This window comes from Alosa alosa, chromosome 20 (genome assembly GCF_017589495.1).
Source record: "Alosa alosa isolate M-15738 ecotype Scorff River chromosome 20, AALO_Geno_1.1, whole genome shotgun sequence".
Lineage (NCBI taxonomy): Eukaryota > Metazoa > Chordata > Actinopteri > Clupeiformes > Clupeidae > Alosa > Alosa alosa.
Window position 1 is genome coordinate 3,917,674 of NC_063208.1, and position 15,878 is coordinate 3,933,551.

The 15,878-nt window shown below is 46.5% G+C and overlaps 1 protein-coding gene across 1 annotated transcript in view; it reads right to left on the minus strand.

Annotated features, from left to right (window-relative positions):
* dlgap3 (discs, large (Drosophila) homolog-associated protein 3) overlaps window positions 1–15,255 on the minus strand; it is a 205,072-nt gene extending 189,817 nt beyond the window's left edge. The window contains 1 exon segment of the mRNA XM_048229621.1: window positions 14,798–15,255. The gene's annotated coding sequence lies outside the window, so the exon portion shown is untranslated.
* Between the last annotated feature and the right edge of the window lie 623 nt (window positions 15,256–15,878).

A 15,878-nucleotide genomic window follows, 5' to 3' on the forward strand; every position in this document is an offset into this window, starting at 1 on the left:
GTTTAATGTTTGGGTTCAGTTTATGAAGTGTTGCTACAGCATAATAGGCCTGGGTGTTTGTTATTTATGGGGGGAATCAGGGGGGATTTTTTTGTGCGGGGGGGTGGGGGGGGGGGTGCGTCGGTCCAGTGCCGAAAATTGCCAGGGCCAAATTTTGTTCCCAGTCTGACCCCAGCGATGTGTGTTTGTGTCTATGTGTATGCATGTGTGCAGTGTATGCAGTGTTCATATGTATGCATGTGTGTATGTGTGTATGCATGTTTTGAGCCTATTTGCATGCCTGTGTGTTTATGTGCATGAGTCTGAATCTTGATTGTGCTGTGCAGTTCCATGCTGTGATGGTAATTATAACAGGAACGATAGAGAGAGAGATCTAAGGCCATGGGTGTGTGTGTGTGTGTGGGTGTGTGTGTGTGTGCGTGTGTCTGTGAGCATGTGCTATGTGTGCGTGTGTCTGTGAGCATGACCATATAAATAATGTATTGACTTTACCTTCAGGCTCAGACAGGTCACAGCAGACGTTGTGGGGTTAGTGTGATATCAGTGAATGTGTGTGTTGTGTTGGTGTTTGTGTGTGTTGTGTTGGTGTTGATGAAAGGACGCGAGAAATTCAGGGATATGATATCTTCTGGGTCTATATCAGGGCCAGCTGGACCTGGGACGAACCATTCCATGGGGCCAATCCATTTGAAAGTACAACAATGAATCGGCCCAGTGTCATGAGTGCTTTCTCCAACTCTGTCTGACCACTGGATGACCACTGCTGGTCTGCTGTAAGGTGGAGGAATCCATCACCACCATCACCACCCCTACCACCATCACCACCACCTTAACCTACCTCACTTCTACCTCACTGTAATCTACCTCACAAAGTACCCCTACCACCACCCTAATCTACCCCACCCTAATCTACCTCACCCTAATCTACCCCACCCTAATCTACCCCACCCTTATCTACCTTACCCTAATCAGTAGTAGTATATCATTGACTTTCTGTCAAAATAAGCCCCGCCCCCTGAAACGTCATAAATCACGTCATAACCACGCCCTCACACAAAAGGGTTTATAGATGACCATGTGTCTGCATACAGGCGTCACTACTCATAAACAGTTCTTTTACAATGTTATCAGCACTAGTGTACGTAGGTAGTAGGCAGACCCCCCACATGAAAAGGGTCTCAAACAATACATTCAGAGACATGCCCTGACAAAACACCACCCCTACAAAGTATGGGGTTCATAGACTATCATTTTGGTCACCTAGGACCACCATGAATTCACTTATAAAGGTTACATTACAATGCATAGCATCTAGCTAACACATTTTTTCAACCAAAACCACTAACAACATGCTAAACACAAGTTATTGGCTATGCTAGTAACGTACTATATGTTAATTTTCAGGTATTAACACTCCTATACATTTCATACAAAGTTTATCACATGACACATAATAGGCTAATAACAACAAAACACACATGTGGATTTGAAGGCCAATATGGCCGCCGTGGGGTTTGACACCAGTCACATGACTGTCACATGACACTGTCACATGACTCTACATACAAAATGGCTGCCATGGGGGCGTGGCATTGTTTGACACCAGTCACATGACGGTCACATGACTCAACATCCAATATGGCTGCCAAGGAGGGGGGGCCTTGTTTGACGTCACTCACGTGACTCACCAAAACAATAACAAACAACATATGGTGACAACCACGTGGCTAATTTGCATTAAAAGAGGGCGTGGTTATGACGTGATTTATGATGTTTCAGTGGGCGGGGCTTATTTTAACAGAAAGTCAATGATATACTACTACTCTAATCTACCTTACAATACCTCTTGAATTTCCCCTTGGGGATCAATAAAGTATCTATCTATCTATCTATCTATCTATCTATCTATCTATCTATCTACTATCCATCTATCTATCTATCTATCTATCTATCTATCAATACACCCCTACCACCACCACCATCACCCTAACCTACCTCACTTCTTCCTCACTGTAATCTACCTCACAATCTACCCCCCCCAATCTACCACCACCACCACCCTAATCTACCCCACCCTAATCTACCTCACAATACAGCCCCCCTCCCCCATCTACCAAATTCCTGTGCCTGGGTGGTGTTGCCTGCTCTTCTCTACAGTGCAGAAGCAGCAGAGAGCATCTGGGGCCTGTCCAATCTCCATCTGTGTGTTTGCAAATGCAGGACAGATGACCAGCACACCACCCCTTGAAGGCACCTCAATCACCCATAATGCAATACACCCCCACCTCAATCACCTATACTCATCTGACATCTTAATAGCCTGGGACTAGAAGTGCACACCCAGGTAAATGTCCCCCCACACACACACACACACAAAAAAAGAAAATAAAACACACACACAAAGTTATCATTCCACTATTAGCGTCTGGGCTTTGCTTTCTAATGAATGAGATTATGCTGAAGTCCAAACCAGTGTTAGTGTGTGTGTGTGTGCTCCTAGTGTGTGTGTGTGTGCGTGCGTGTGTGTGTGCTCTGACACACTCCCCACGCGCTCCGGCAGGTCCCTGAAGTGCCCGAGACGGCCCTATAACTGGTGTGTGTGTGCTCCTAGTGTGTGTGTGTGTGTGCCCAAGACGGCCCTATAACTGGTGTGTGTGTGCTCCTAGTGTGTGTGTGTTCGGCGGGTCCCTGAAGTGGCCGAGACGGCCCTATAACTGTTTATTACGGTGATGAAGAGTCTTGACGGCGCTGAAGAATCCTAACGCTCGTGTCTGGCCAGCCTCCAAATGCCTAGGAACAGGTATTGATTACCTGAGCAGAGGGATGTGTCTCTGCGGGATGGCATCGCACTCCGTTCAGCTGGGGTGTGTGTGTGTGTGTGTGTGTGTGTGATGTGTCTCTGCGGGATGGCATCGCGCTCCGTTCAGCTGGAAAAAAAACACACACTCATATCCCAGCATTCCATTCACCGTTTCCAATATCCCAGCATCTAATTCAGCACCTACAGCTGTGATGACTGCTTGACAACAGGCACAGGGATATAAACAAACAAACAAACAAGACAGCAACCCAGAAAGCATTTCTTTCCATATCAATATTGCAGCAAACAGAGGGAGAGGGATGAGAGAGAGGGAGCGAGAGAGATGGAGAGAGAGAGAGAGGGAACGAGAGAGGGAGTGAGAGAGGGAGTGAAAGAGAGGGAGCGAGAGAGATGGAGAGAGAGAGAGGGTGAGAGATGGAGAGAGAGAGGGATAGAGAGAGAGGTAGCGAGAGAGAGACAGAGAGAGATGGAAAGAGTGATAGAGAAAGACAGAGAGAGATGGAGAGAGTGATAGAGAAAGACAGAGAGAGATGGAGAGAGTGAGAGAAAGACAGAGACAGAGCTGGCAAATGTCATTCAGACCATGATGCCTTGCAAACAACGCCTTCAGGTTTTAATGAATAATTCAGAGGTCACTGAGTGCTGGCCCTCCGTTCTCCATCCTAATCCAAGCAAGCAGAGGGGTCTGGGTCTGCTCCCAGCACTATACGGGCCAGGTTTGCTCCCAGCACTATACGGGCCAGGTCTGCTCCCAGCACTATACGGGCCAGGTCTGCTCCCGGCACTATATGGGCCATACAAGCAGAGGGGTCTGCTCCCAGCACTATACGGGCCAGGTCTGCTCCCAGCACTATATGGGCCATACATACGGGCTGCTCCCAGCACTATACGGGCCAGGTCTGCTCCCAGCACTATATGGGCCATACATACTGGCTGCTCCTAGCACTAGCAATGGCCATACATACGGTCTGCTCCCAGCACTATACGGGCCAGGTCTGCTCCCAGCACTATATGGGCCATACATACGGTCTGCTCCCAGCACTATACGGGCCATACAAGCAGAGGGGTCTGCTCCCAGCACTATACGGGCCATACAAGCTGAGGGGTCTGCTCCCAGCACTATACGGGCCAGGTCTGCTCCCAGCACTATATGGGCCAGGTCTGCTCCTAGCACTATACGGGCCATACAAGGCTCACGGATCACAGCCATACTAGCCAGGAGGACAGAAGAGGAGGATGAGAGGAGAGGACAAAGGAGAGGAGAGGACAGAGGAGAAGAGGAGAGGAGGAAAGGAGGATGAGAAGAGGAGAGGAAAGGACAAAGGAGAGGAGGAGAGGAGAGGACAGAGAAGAAGAGAAGAGAGGAAAGGAGAGAAGAGGAGAGCGGAATAGACAAAATGATAGATTGAGAGGAGAGGACGTAAGAGGAGGAAGAAGAGGAGAGAGGATGGTAAGGGAGGGAGAGCAGAGGAAACAGAGGGAGCTGAAAGGATAGAGAGAGAGAGAGAGAGAGAGAGAGAGAGGGGGGGAAGGTAGTGGGAGAGAAAAAAACGACAGGAAATTGGATATGGGAGGAGCAAGAGAGAGAGAGAGAAAAGCGGAACCATTTTTTCTTTCTTTGTGTGTCTGTTCCACTTCCCCCATCTTTACCCTGTGGCTGTGTCATCCTGCTCACTTCAATCATTCATTCATCACCTTAGACCTCTCTACACACACACACACACACACACACACACACACACACACACACACACACACACCTGTCCTGCAGACCTCTCCGCACACCCACACCCACCCTGCAGACCTCTCTCCACACACACACACACACACACACACACACACACACACACACACACGCCCTGCAGACCTCTCCACACACACACACCCGGCCTGCAGACCTCTCTCCACACACACACACACACACACACACATATACACCGCCATGCAGACCTCTCCACACACACACACCCGGCCTGCAGACCTCTCCACACACACACCCTGCAGACCTCTCCACTAGCCAATCCCTCCTCGTCCTCCTCCTCGTCCTCCTCCTCATCCTCCTCCTCGTCCTCCTCCTCGTCCTCCTCCTCATCCTCCTCCTCATCCTCCTCCTCCTCATCCTCCTCCTCGTCCTCCTCCTCATCCTCCTCCTCATCATCTCCATTCAGCTTGTCCCCCCTCCCTCCTTTCTTCCCTCCTCTCTGCACACACACACACACACACACACACACACACACACACACACACACACACACATTACTTTCAAGACAAGGTATCTATTTCCGAAAGCCCACAGGACTCAGATGGCTGTTCACCAGAGCTGCAGCTCAGAGAGTGCAGTGAGGGGTCTCATTAACAAGTGTGTCACAACCCTTCAGCACACATTACCACTGCTTCTGATATGTCAGGTCAGAGTGTGTGTGAGTGTGTGTGTGTGTGTGTGTGTGAGTGTGTGTGTCACAACCTTTCATCACACATCATCAGTTCCTCTGTTGGCTGTCAGGTCGGAGGCTAAGAGGCTAAGCTAGCGTAGATACCCCCCCCTCGTCTCCATGAGTATGCACATTACGATAATGTGCCCTGCTTTCATGATGGACTCACTGCTTAATAAATCCACCTGCACATTATTTGATTTATTCATTAGATTTGTGTCACACTGGCACACTGGGATGCGTGAGAAGAAAAGTGTGTGTGTTTATGTGTGTGTGTGTGGAAGGCCGATCCGTTTGCCACACTCTTGTTTAATCCGCTATAAATAAGTGAATTAATGTATGCTAATCAGGCATGAGCCACAGACTCATATGCGCATCCAGAACTGAGCTGGCGCTGATGCTGTAGTGGATCTGGGCCAGCACTGGGCCAAACGCGGGCCTGTGTGTGTGTGTGTGTGTGTGTGTGTGTGTGTGTGCTGCTCTTGGGTTACATCCAGCTCCCCTTCCCCACAGTCAAACAGACCTCTTTCCTTCTGTTAGAGAGAGAGAGAGAGAGAGAGAGAGAGAGAAAAAAAGCCTCTACTTTCTGTGTGTGTGTGTGTGTGAACATGTGTGTGTGCATGTGTGTGTGCGTGTCTGCATCTGTATATATTTGAGTGTGTGTACATTTGTATATATCTGTGAGTCTCTCATCTCTCTCTCTCTGTGTGTGTGTGTGTGTGTATATGTGTGTGTACCCCTCAGATAAAGGGTGAATGGCTGTGCAGATGACTGTGAAACAGCTCACCGCACCAGGTTCCCACCCTGCAAACTCTCTCTCCATTTTCCTCTCTTCCTCCAACTCGTTCTCTGTCCTCCCTCTCTTCCCCCGTTTTTCCTCTCTTCCTTCAACTCGTTCTCTGTCCTCCCTCTCTCTTCCCCCTTTCATTTCACAGTCTTTCACATCTCTGCCTTACTAACCTTGGCCCCTCCCCCAGCTCAATGTGTGAGCATTTACGCATAATAACGCATTTAGAGTGCGCTGTACAGTGCTCTAGAATGGAGGGCGACACACACACACACACACACACACACACACACACACACACACACACACACACACACACACACACACACACACACGCTACGCCACACACACACACACACACACACACACACACACACACACACACACACACTCATGAGTAGTGTATACATCAGAACCTCATCAGCCTCTCACTACAAACAAGGGCAGCTGGATTTAAGTTAAGAGGGCAAAATGATATATGTTTGTACAATCGAAAAACTTTCTGACTCATTGTTTGAAAATTAATAAAGCCAACTAGAATATATGTGAAAAGTTATTAAATTGTGTATTTCAGGTAATATCAATTAAATTGCAGTTGCCACACTCTTCAGGTGGTTCTAAAATATATATATTTTTAATGTCTTTTCAGCCTAAAAGTATGTATGTGTGTGTGTGTGTGTGTGATTTGAATGGAGCTGTGTTGTGCAGTTGGCAAGTGCCCACAGTGAGCTCACGGTGCGCCACAGCCCTGTGTGTGTGTGTGTGTGAGCCCACTGTGTGCCACAACCCTGTGTGTGTGTGTCTGTGAGGAGCGCCACAGCCTGTGTGTGTGTGTGTGTGAGCCCACGGTGTGCCACAACCTTGTGTACGTGTGTGTGTGTGTGTGTGTCTGTGAGGTGCGCCACACCCCTGTGTGCGTGTGTGTGTGTGTGTGTGTGTGTGTGTGTCTGTGAGGTGCGCCACAGCCCTGTGTGCGTGTGTGTGTGTGTGTGGTGTACGGTGCACCACAGCCCTGTGTGTGTGTGTGTGTGTGTGTGTGTGTGTGTGTGTGTGTGTCTGTGCGCAGCGCCACAGCCCTGGCAGAGACTCTGAAACGCATTGTTTCCGCTCGTGTTCGTTTCAGCACATTATTTTCGCCTGTTACACTCATGAGAGCTGCGCAGCACTTATTTGCCTCTGTGTTGCTCAGAAGAGAAGGCCCTGTCAAAACACACACACACACACACACACACACACACACAGCAATCAGCTCTGTAATGGGTCCATCCGGGTCACAGCGCCACCCTGGTGCTGCTTCACTGTCTTCTGATTGGGTGTTGGCCACATGAATACACATTCCCAGAATTCAGCTGCTTCCTGACCAGCCTGGTCCCACATCCATTTTTAGTGTAAAAGCAGTTCAGACCATATTTATACTACAAAATGAATGAATTGGCAAAAATCATCATAAAAATGATTTGCTTCATGTGTGTTAATTTGGCCAACACTGTATTTGGGATGAAGCTATGTGCTTTTGTCCCTCTTTCGCTCTCTTTCTCTCTCTCTCCCTCTCTCTCTCTCTCTCTCTCTCTCTCTCTCTCTCTCTCTCTCTTTCTCTCTCTCTCTCCTTCTCAGCCTTGAAGCCCTCACTTTGTGCTCATCTGAAGCCCTTTGAAAGCACCATTCTGCCAACATCCTGTTCGGCTGGGTGCAGACGTGAAGTTTGTAGTGCGAGGCCGCCGTCTTACGCTGTGTTACATCATCTCCCCCCCTTCTGCTCAGGAAACCAACATATGGGAGAGGAAGACCATGGAGAGGAGGAAGAGGAGGAGGAGGAAGGTGAGGAAGAGGAAGAAGTAGAATGCAACAATGACTAAAGACGAAGAGTCAGACATAGAACACAGCAAGAGCAGAGGGAGGAAGAGGAGGAGGACGAGGAGGAGGAAGGTGTGAGGAAGAGGAACTAAAGACGCACATCTGTACAGCGCAGCAGAGAGACGAGGGCCGCATGCAGCTGTGGTTGCAAACAATCCTGTCTCTAGTCTGGACATGAAGAGACTGGAGCCTGTCCATCTGCCCTGGTGAAGTGGAGAGGCTCACTTATGAGAATCGATCGGAGGAAAGCACATTCCGGGCACCGCAGATCACCCTCAGGAGCACTCCAGATATAGACCACAGCGATGGCATTTTATGTGGGGATTGATATGGCCACAACAAGGCACATTTATATCTGTCTGGCCATCACAGACTCACTGTGCAGTCAGGGAGGGGGACAGGGCAAAGCATCTCCTAGAGTTTATACACACAAAAAAAAATGTTCACCTAGACTTGACTTTCTCCAACCCTTATGACACACACACACACACACACACACACGCACACCCTTATGACACACACATGCGCACATACACACACACACATCCAAACACACACACACACACTCATGACACACACACACACACACACGCACACATGTACACACCCTTATGACAGTGTAACGATAAATGTAAGCCTCTACCAACGGGGTGGTGTGAAACACACACTTGGAGTCTACAGCAGCGTTATAATATTCTATAGTGACGGAGCAGAGCCCCAACCCCATCTCATCTACACCCTGACGGAGCAAAGCCCCAACCCCATCTCATCTACACCCTGACGGAGCAGAGCCCCAACCCCATCTCATCTACACCCTGATGCACATTATAATATTCTCTAGTGACGGAGCAGAGCCCCAACTCCATCTTATCTACACCCTGATGCACATTAGAATATTCTCAACCCCATCTCATCTACACCCTGATGCACATTAGAATATTCTCAACTCCATCTCATCTACACCCTGATGCACATTAGAATATTCTCAACTCCATCTCATCTACACCCTGATTCACATTATAATATTCTCTTGTGACGGAGCAGAGCCCCAACCCCATCTCATCTACACCCTGACGGAGCAGAGCCCCAACCCCATATCATCTACACCCTGATGCACATTATAATATTCTGAAGTGACGGAGCAGAGCCCCAACTCCATCTTATCTACACCCTGATGCACATTAGAATATTCTCAACCCCATCTCATCTACACCCTGATGCACATTAGAATATTCTCAACTCCATCTCATCTACACCCTGATGCACATTAGAATATTCTCAACTCCATCTCATCTACACCCTGATTCACATTATAATATTCTCTTGTGACGGAGCAGAGCCCCAACCCCATCTCATCTACACCCTGACGGAGCAGAGCCCCAACCCCATATCATCTACACCCTGATGCACATTATAATATTCTGTAGTGACGGAGCAGAGCCCCAACTCCATCTTATCTACACCCTGATGCACATTAGAATATTCTCAACCCCATCTCATCTACACCCTGATGCACATTAGAATATTCTCAACTCCATCTCATCTACACCCTGATTCACATTATAATATTCTCTTGTGACAGAGCAGAGCCCCAACTCCATCTTATCTACACCCTGACGGAGCAGAGCCCCAACCCCATCCCATGTACACCCTGATGCACATGTGTATTCTCTAGTGACGGAGCAGAGCCCCAACCCCATCCTGATTCACTGCATGCAAATTCCCATCTTCGTTGTTTAGTATATTACTCTGCAATCAAAGCAACACAATCAAGTTCTTTTACCTTACAGTGACGGCTTCAGACTCATTTGAATGCTACACTGACTGACAAAATGGGTACAATATGGGTATAAAATGGGTACAATATGGGTACCCAGTATGTTGAAAATGGACAAAAAGAACATTTACAAAACGGGACCTCCTACATTGTGCTACTTTAATACTATAGTATTGGTAGGTAGGTAGCTGTTCGAAAAGCTGAGCAATTTTAATTTACAGTTTTTTTCAGCGTTTTTTCAGCGTGTCTAACCAGTTGTCACATTTTCAAAACTCTAAACACAATTAGCACAGCGTCGGTCTTTTGTGGCCATACCATTCACACATTTCATGTCGTTTTCATACAATATGCAGCCAGTGAACACATTTCCACAATGCTTACATTTTCTTAACAGACAAGCTATACCTCCCAACAAAACTATGGATTGTTTTTGTAGTATTTACAAATGTTAACACACAACATCCCACAATAGCAAAACACAATATTCCAAACCTTAGATACAGTATAAAAACTCTCTGCTTCTGCTCTGCTTCCAAATGGTTTTATCCCAGGTGCATCAGATCTGATCAGATGCGATGTTGATGAAAACGTATGCCTAACTCTGAAGATCGTAGAGATTAGATACAGTAATTTTGTGTTATTTTTAGTCCCCCTTTTATCTGGGCTTTTTGCTGTTGTTTTTTGTTCAGCTTTTATGTGTTTCATGGATATTTTGTTCACTGTAAGCAATACTGTAAAACCTTTTCTGTTCTATCCTACTGTAAACAGTATTTCTACTGTACCTGTAAACAGTAAAGGGAAAAAACTGATTTGCTTTTTACTGGAATGCATTTGAATGTGAACATTACATGTGGACATACAGTTCCCAACCAAGAAATTTAGTGTAAAAACGGATAGCATGTTTTGCATGCAAATACTTGTAAAACTGGAACATACAAGTCTATGCAGTTTTTGTAATGTCAACAATAGCCAGTATTTTGAAACCTGGTGTACTTTGATTGACTGCATGTACCTTGTGAAGTGAAAACAAGTGTTATTCTTTGACAGAATAATTTCATTTTGAGTCAGATTTCCAGTGTTTTGGTAAAGTTGTGTGCAGAGAAAGATGTGTTCTGTATTGAAATGAAGAGTTAGTATATATTTAACAAAATGTGTTTTTGAGAAGAAAATTATCCATTTGGCCAATTGTGTTTTGTAGGTGTGAGTCTGTGTTAAGAGTTTAGAAAAAGTATCTGAAGTATGGGTAAACATAACATAACATAAACATAACATAACATAAACATAAACATAAATATAAACATAACATAACATAACATAACATAACATAACATAACATAAACATAAACATAAATATAAACATAACATAACATAACGTAACATAAGTAACATAAACATAAACATAAATATAAACATAACATAACATAAATATAAATATAAACATAACATAAACATAACATAACATAACATAACATAACATAACATAACATAAACATTAACATAAACATAAACATAAATATAAATATAAATATAAACATAAATATAAACATAACATAACATAACATAAACATAAATATAACATAACATAAATATAAACATAACATAAACATAACATAACATAACATAATGGGTGTGGAGTGGCCCCATATGAACTAGGCCATGTTTGTGTGTCTGTGTGTGTGCAGGGGAATTAGTGGTGTTAGGATGGCTGCATATGTGGGTGATCGTCCACAGCGGTGGCGGGGCAGATTAATTGTGGGCATAATGACCGCCCTGATGGGTGGGCAGTTAAAATCGCCATGAGTCGGCAAGGGCGTGCCGCCACTGTGCCAAGGCCATGAGTGAAGCACACCTGTGCCAAGGCCATGCAATGTTTAGCAAAGACTGTACACCTTCACCAGCGATCGTAAAGCTGCATGTATGCACATAGTGGGGGGATGATACACACACACACACACCCTAGCAATGTTTAGCAAAGACTGTAAGTGTGTGTGTGTTCATGAATATGGGTGTGAGTGTGTGTTGGGGGGGAGGTGCCATATGTGTCTACTGTATGTATGTATGTGTGTGTGTGTGTGTGTGTGTGTGTGTGTGTGTGTGTGTGTGTATGTGTGTGTGTGTTATAGTGGGGGGGATGATGGCGAGTCTCCAGCTACTGTGAAAGCTCCAGTGGGAGTTAATGTTGTGAACTCCCTCCCTGGTGCACATAACAGCTGCTGATTAAATGTGTATGTGTGTGTGTCTGTGTGTGTTTGTGTGTGTGTGTGTGTGTGTGTGGTGATGGCAGACACACACACACACACACACACACACACACACACACACAGAACCTCCATCAAACTTAACACTCCGCAAACTGCCGATATTGACATGCAATATGCAAAATGGTCCTTTTATTGCCGTATTGCCGAGTGGTTTAGTGAGCGGCTGTGGGGGAAGAGGGGCTTTATAGGTTTTACATGAGTAGGACTTTGAGTGAGTGTGTGTGTGTGTGTGTGTGTGTGTGTGTGTGTGTGTGTGCACCTGTATGTATGAGACTGTTTCATATGTCATCTGTACATCTGTGTTTGTGAGTGTGTGTGTGTGTATGTGTATGTGTGCATGTGTGTATGTGTGTGTGTGTGTATGCCATATGTCATATGATTACATGTGTGTGTGTGTGTATACAGGCATGATTCTCCATTGAATACTATGCAGGCTATCGACGGACATATCATCATAGTGAACAGCCCTGTGGTACAGTCATAGATATACTGTAACCTTCTGTTCAGAATATTATATTAGACAGTTCTGCCTTGTCAATCACACTGCTGAGAGAAGCTAATATGACTATTATGCTTTTCATAAGTACAGAAGTGTTAAACACACTGATGTTTGGATAATTCTACAATCTGAGTTATGAACACGTGTTGAGTAATCAGGACACCCTATAATCTGTGCATCTCCAGCCAAAGACACCTTGAAGCTGGAAAAGTAATTTGGTTACTTTGATCTTCTGAAAGGAGCCGATTTGCATTTTGGACTACCTCCCCACAGCGCGTTTGCCAAATAGACCTCAACAAGGCGCTGCTTTCCTGAAAACACTATGGCAAAAAAGGAGCACTTCAAAGCCTTGTGTTTCGGTTCCATAGTTACCGATGGTGTGATTCGTTAATTAAAACACCAACAAGATTGGCTGGCAGGTTGTCACCTCCGGTGCGAGTGACGTCAGCGACATACCCCGATAATGATATTCGAGGCCCGACATCAAGGGGCTCGAGAGAAACCTGACTTCACGGCAGATGCTCCGTCACACGGTCTATCGACTTTTTCTACGTCGCGATGGGTAGGACTCTGCGACAGCCTTAAACACAGCAACTAGGACGGATAATCATGAAACATATCAACACTTCCCCATTATCCGAGCCTTTGTGTGACACTGAAAAGACGGATTTGTAGAGGCATAAAACAGCTAAAATAGCTGAGCCTCGAGCAATTAGTTATAATCCCCAATTTTGAGCATTATCTGCCTCCCCTCTAAGTGTCTGCCCGTGCCAACTGACGTTACGTCAAACAAACAACATACAAGAAGCCTCGCGTGAAATATCTCCTCTGAAGAACACAGAGACGCCTGATCTGCTATGAATCAAATGACTGCTGCGATTCGAGTTAGCCCATTTGTGAGCTCAGCTGATGCGCGTCCACTGAAGAAATGGCAAATTATTGCCCCATGTGAAGCTCAAACCCGTCGTCTTACTCCTCACATAGTCCCAATTTGGCACATCATCTTTATTCAAAAGGACTCGGTGTCATGAAAAGGAGACCGAGGCGGGAATATGTGTATATCTAACCCTAACCTGATCAGTATCCATTTCATCTGGGTAGTAGGCTATTGGTTTGTAACTGATGCTTTCATTCGCTGAATGGAGGCAGGGCCTGCTGTATGTCAACTCAATTTGCCATGTGGGTAATTTGTGAGGTTCAGTATCTGAGCATTAAACCTTTTCGCCAATGCTCCTAGAGAGGGATGTAGCCAGTCTCCAAGCATCACCAGTCAAAAGGCACTATACGCATTACATGAACCGAAAAGTTGCACCCTGATTTGAATCGCTCAGCAGCCTCCACCAGCTCAGGAGAGCAGTGGAAGCTATGAACACACGCTTCTTCTGGCCAAATAGAGCCGGGTTGCCAACATCATAATCAATCGGGAAAATCAATGAAACAGAGCGGGCCGTTCCAGCTCATAGATATCCGTAATCCGTACCGGCCATTAGCGTTGGGGGTGTCATGGAAACATGATCAAGTATAAGCAAAACCTCTCAAAAAATAGTCTGACCCCCAGCAAACACACACACGTTTTTTTTTTAATTAAAAACAAAACCTTATACCTTATGACGTAGACTACATAAAAAGAAACCATCCAGTTGAGATTTGATTGCTATATGCAGATAGATAATGCATTTCTCCCAGGTCGCTGCTCACGCGCACTGATGTACTCGTGTTCTTAGTGCAGGCTACACGGAGTTAATGAGATGAGTTTGTTAGTGTAGCGCTAGGACACTTTTTCACGAGGGATTTGCACTTGATTTGGCATCGCTGGCGCTCGAGCGGCATGCATCCCAGCCCCGCTGTCCCGCTCTGCAACTCTCGTGAGGTTAATTACACCTCGCGCGACTGCTTTTAGTGTAAACGTGATAGCGCCCGGCGAATTCTGCTCCAGGACACGTATTCACGGTCAGCGAACGTTCACGCATCAGCTGAAGTCGTTCCAAGATATATAAGGGGTCGATGCGTTGCTCGCCCGCTGGTTTGATCGCTGCTTCAGAGTGATGCGCGCGCGCGCGCGTGTGTCTATGTGACGGGACTAGCTGATCAGATCATAAAAGTTCCAATAGCTGTCAAGTTGTTGACACAGCTGCCGGGCTCCTGTTGACACGGAAGACACCACAGAGTGCACGAACCCAATTTCCTTCTCTGCTTTTTTTTATGTTCTCTTTCTTCAGTAGGTTACGCAATGAACGTGGCAGCTATCAGTCATGTCAACCCAGAGCTCTCGTGCCCAACCTCTATAGCCTATCCCATAGTCTCTGGCTTTCATGCCGCTCGAGCGCACTGCAACATCTGCTGTTGGTACCCCACCGCCGGCTTACCTTACTTGGAGAGCTTCTGCGCCGTCAGTCCTGCATCCTTGCTCCGACAAGCTTAGTCCAATATTCCTCTGAAGGGAGGCCGTTTGGTTTGTGGCACGGGGCGATGGGGAGCAGAAACTCAGCAGTGCGCGCGGTCCTCAGCTTGCAGCTCCGCTAATTTTCTCCGGCGTCCGCGAGCTCTGTCTCTCCTCTGGCAGCGCGCAGGATTCCCCACCAGTCCAGAGCGAGCGTGCTATTGGTCGGCGGGACTCCCCGTGGCCCCTCAGCCAGAGGAGGGGCCTGATCGCGCAGGCAGCATCCCACCGTACAGTTAAACTGTCTGAGGCAGGCAAAGCGAACACTGTATCGCTATGTGTTCTCGAATAGGTTTGAGTGCTCTCACCTCTCAGTCTGTATTCTCGGTGACTTTTTAAAATAATTAGGGCAAATATGTGTTTCGACGAATACACAATAGTCGTAAGACTGTAGTCAAGAGAGCGACACGCGCGTGCATGGACTACGGCACTCACTGTGTACGGCCATATTTGGAAATGGTTTATGTCTGAAGTGCGGTGCGTGTGTGCTTCCCGTGTTCGCGGGGAAGGCGTGGCCCTTGTTTGGAAGATACGCTCCGTTCAGTTTCAATGCAGGGTTAAACCCTTAAACCATTAAAACATCTTCCTGGAAGCCTCTGTGGCGGTCTACGGGTTGTTTGGCCACCACACAGATCATGAGCAGATCAGAGTGAATGGAATGGAATCATGATTTGTTTTGTGATGTGATACGTGGATAGTTGCTCATAATATTCACATTAGTGTCGTTGACTTCCCGGACGATGCCGTGTGCATCTGCAAGTTATTCTCTACCAACAGCCCTTATGACCAGCAGCGTATATTTGATACTATGCATGTTGTCAGCAAACAACAACGGGGCACATTGTGCTGTCGAACCGTGGCAGTTGTTACTGCTGGTGGTGTCAGTAGCAGGCTTGTGCAAAATTCCAGAATTGAATTGAAACTGGCTCTTAAATTACAATTCAATTCTTGAATTTCACTTGCATTTCAATTAAGGTAGCAAACAGGAAACAGAATTGCAATTCGAA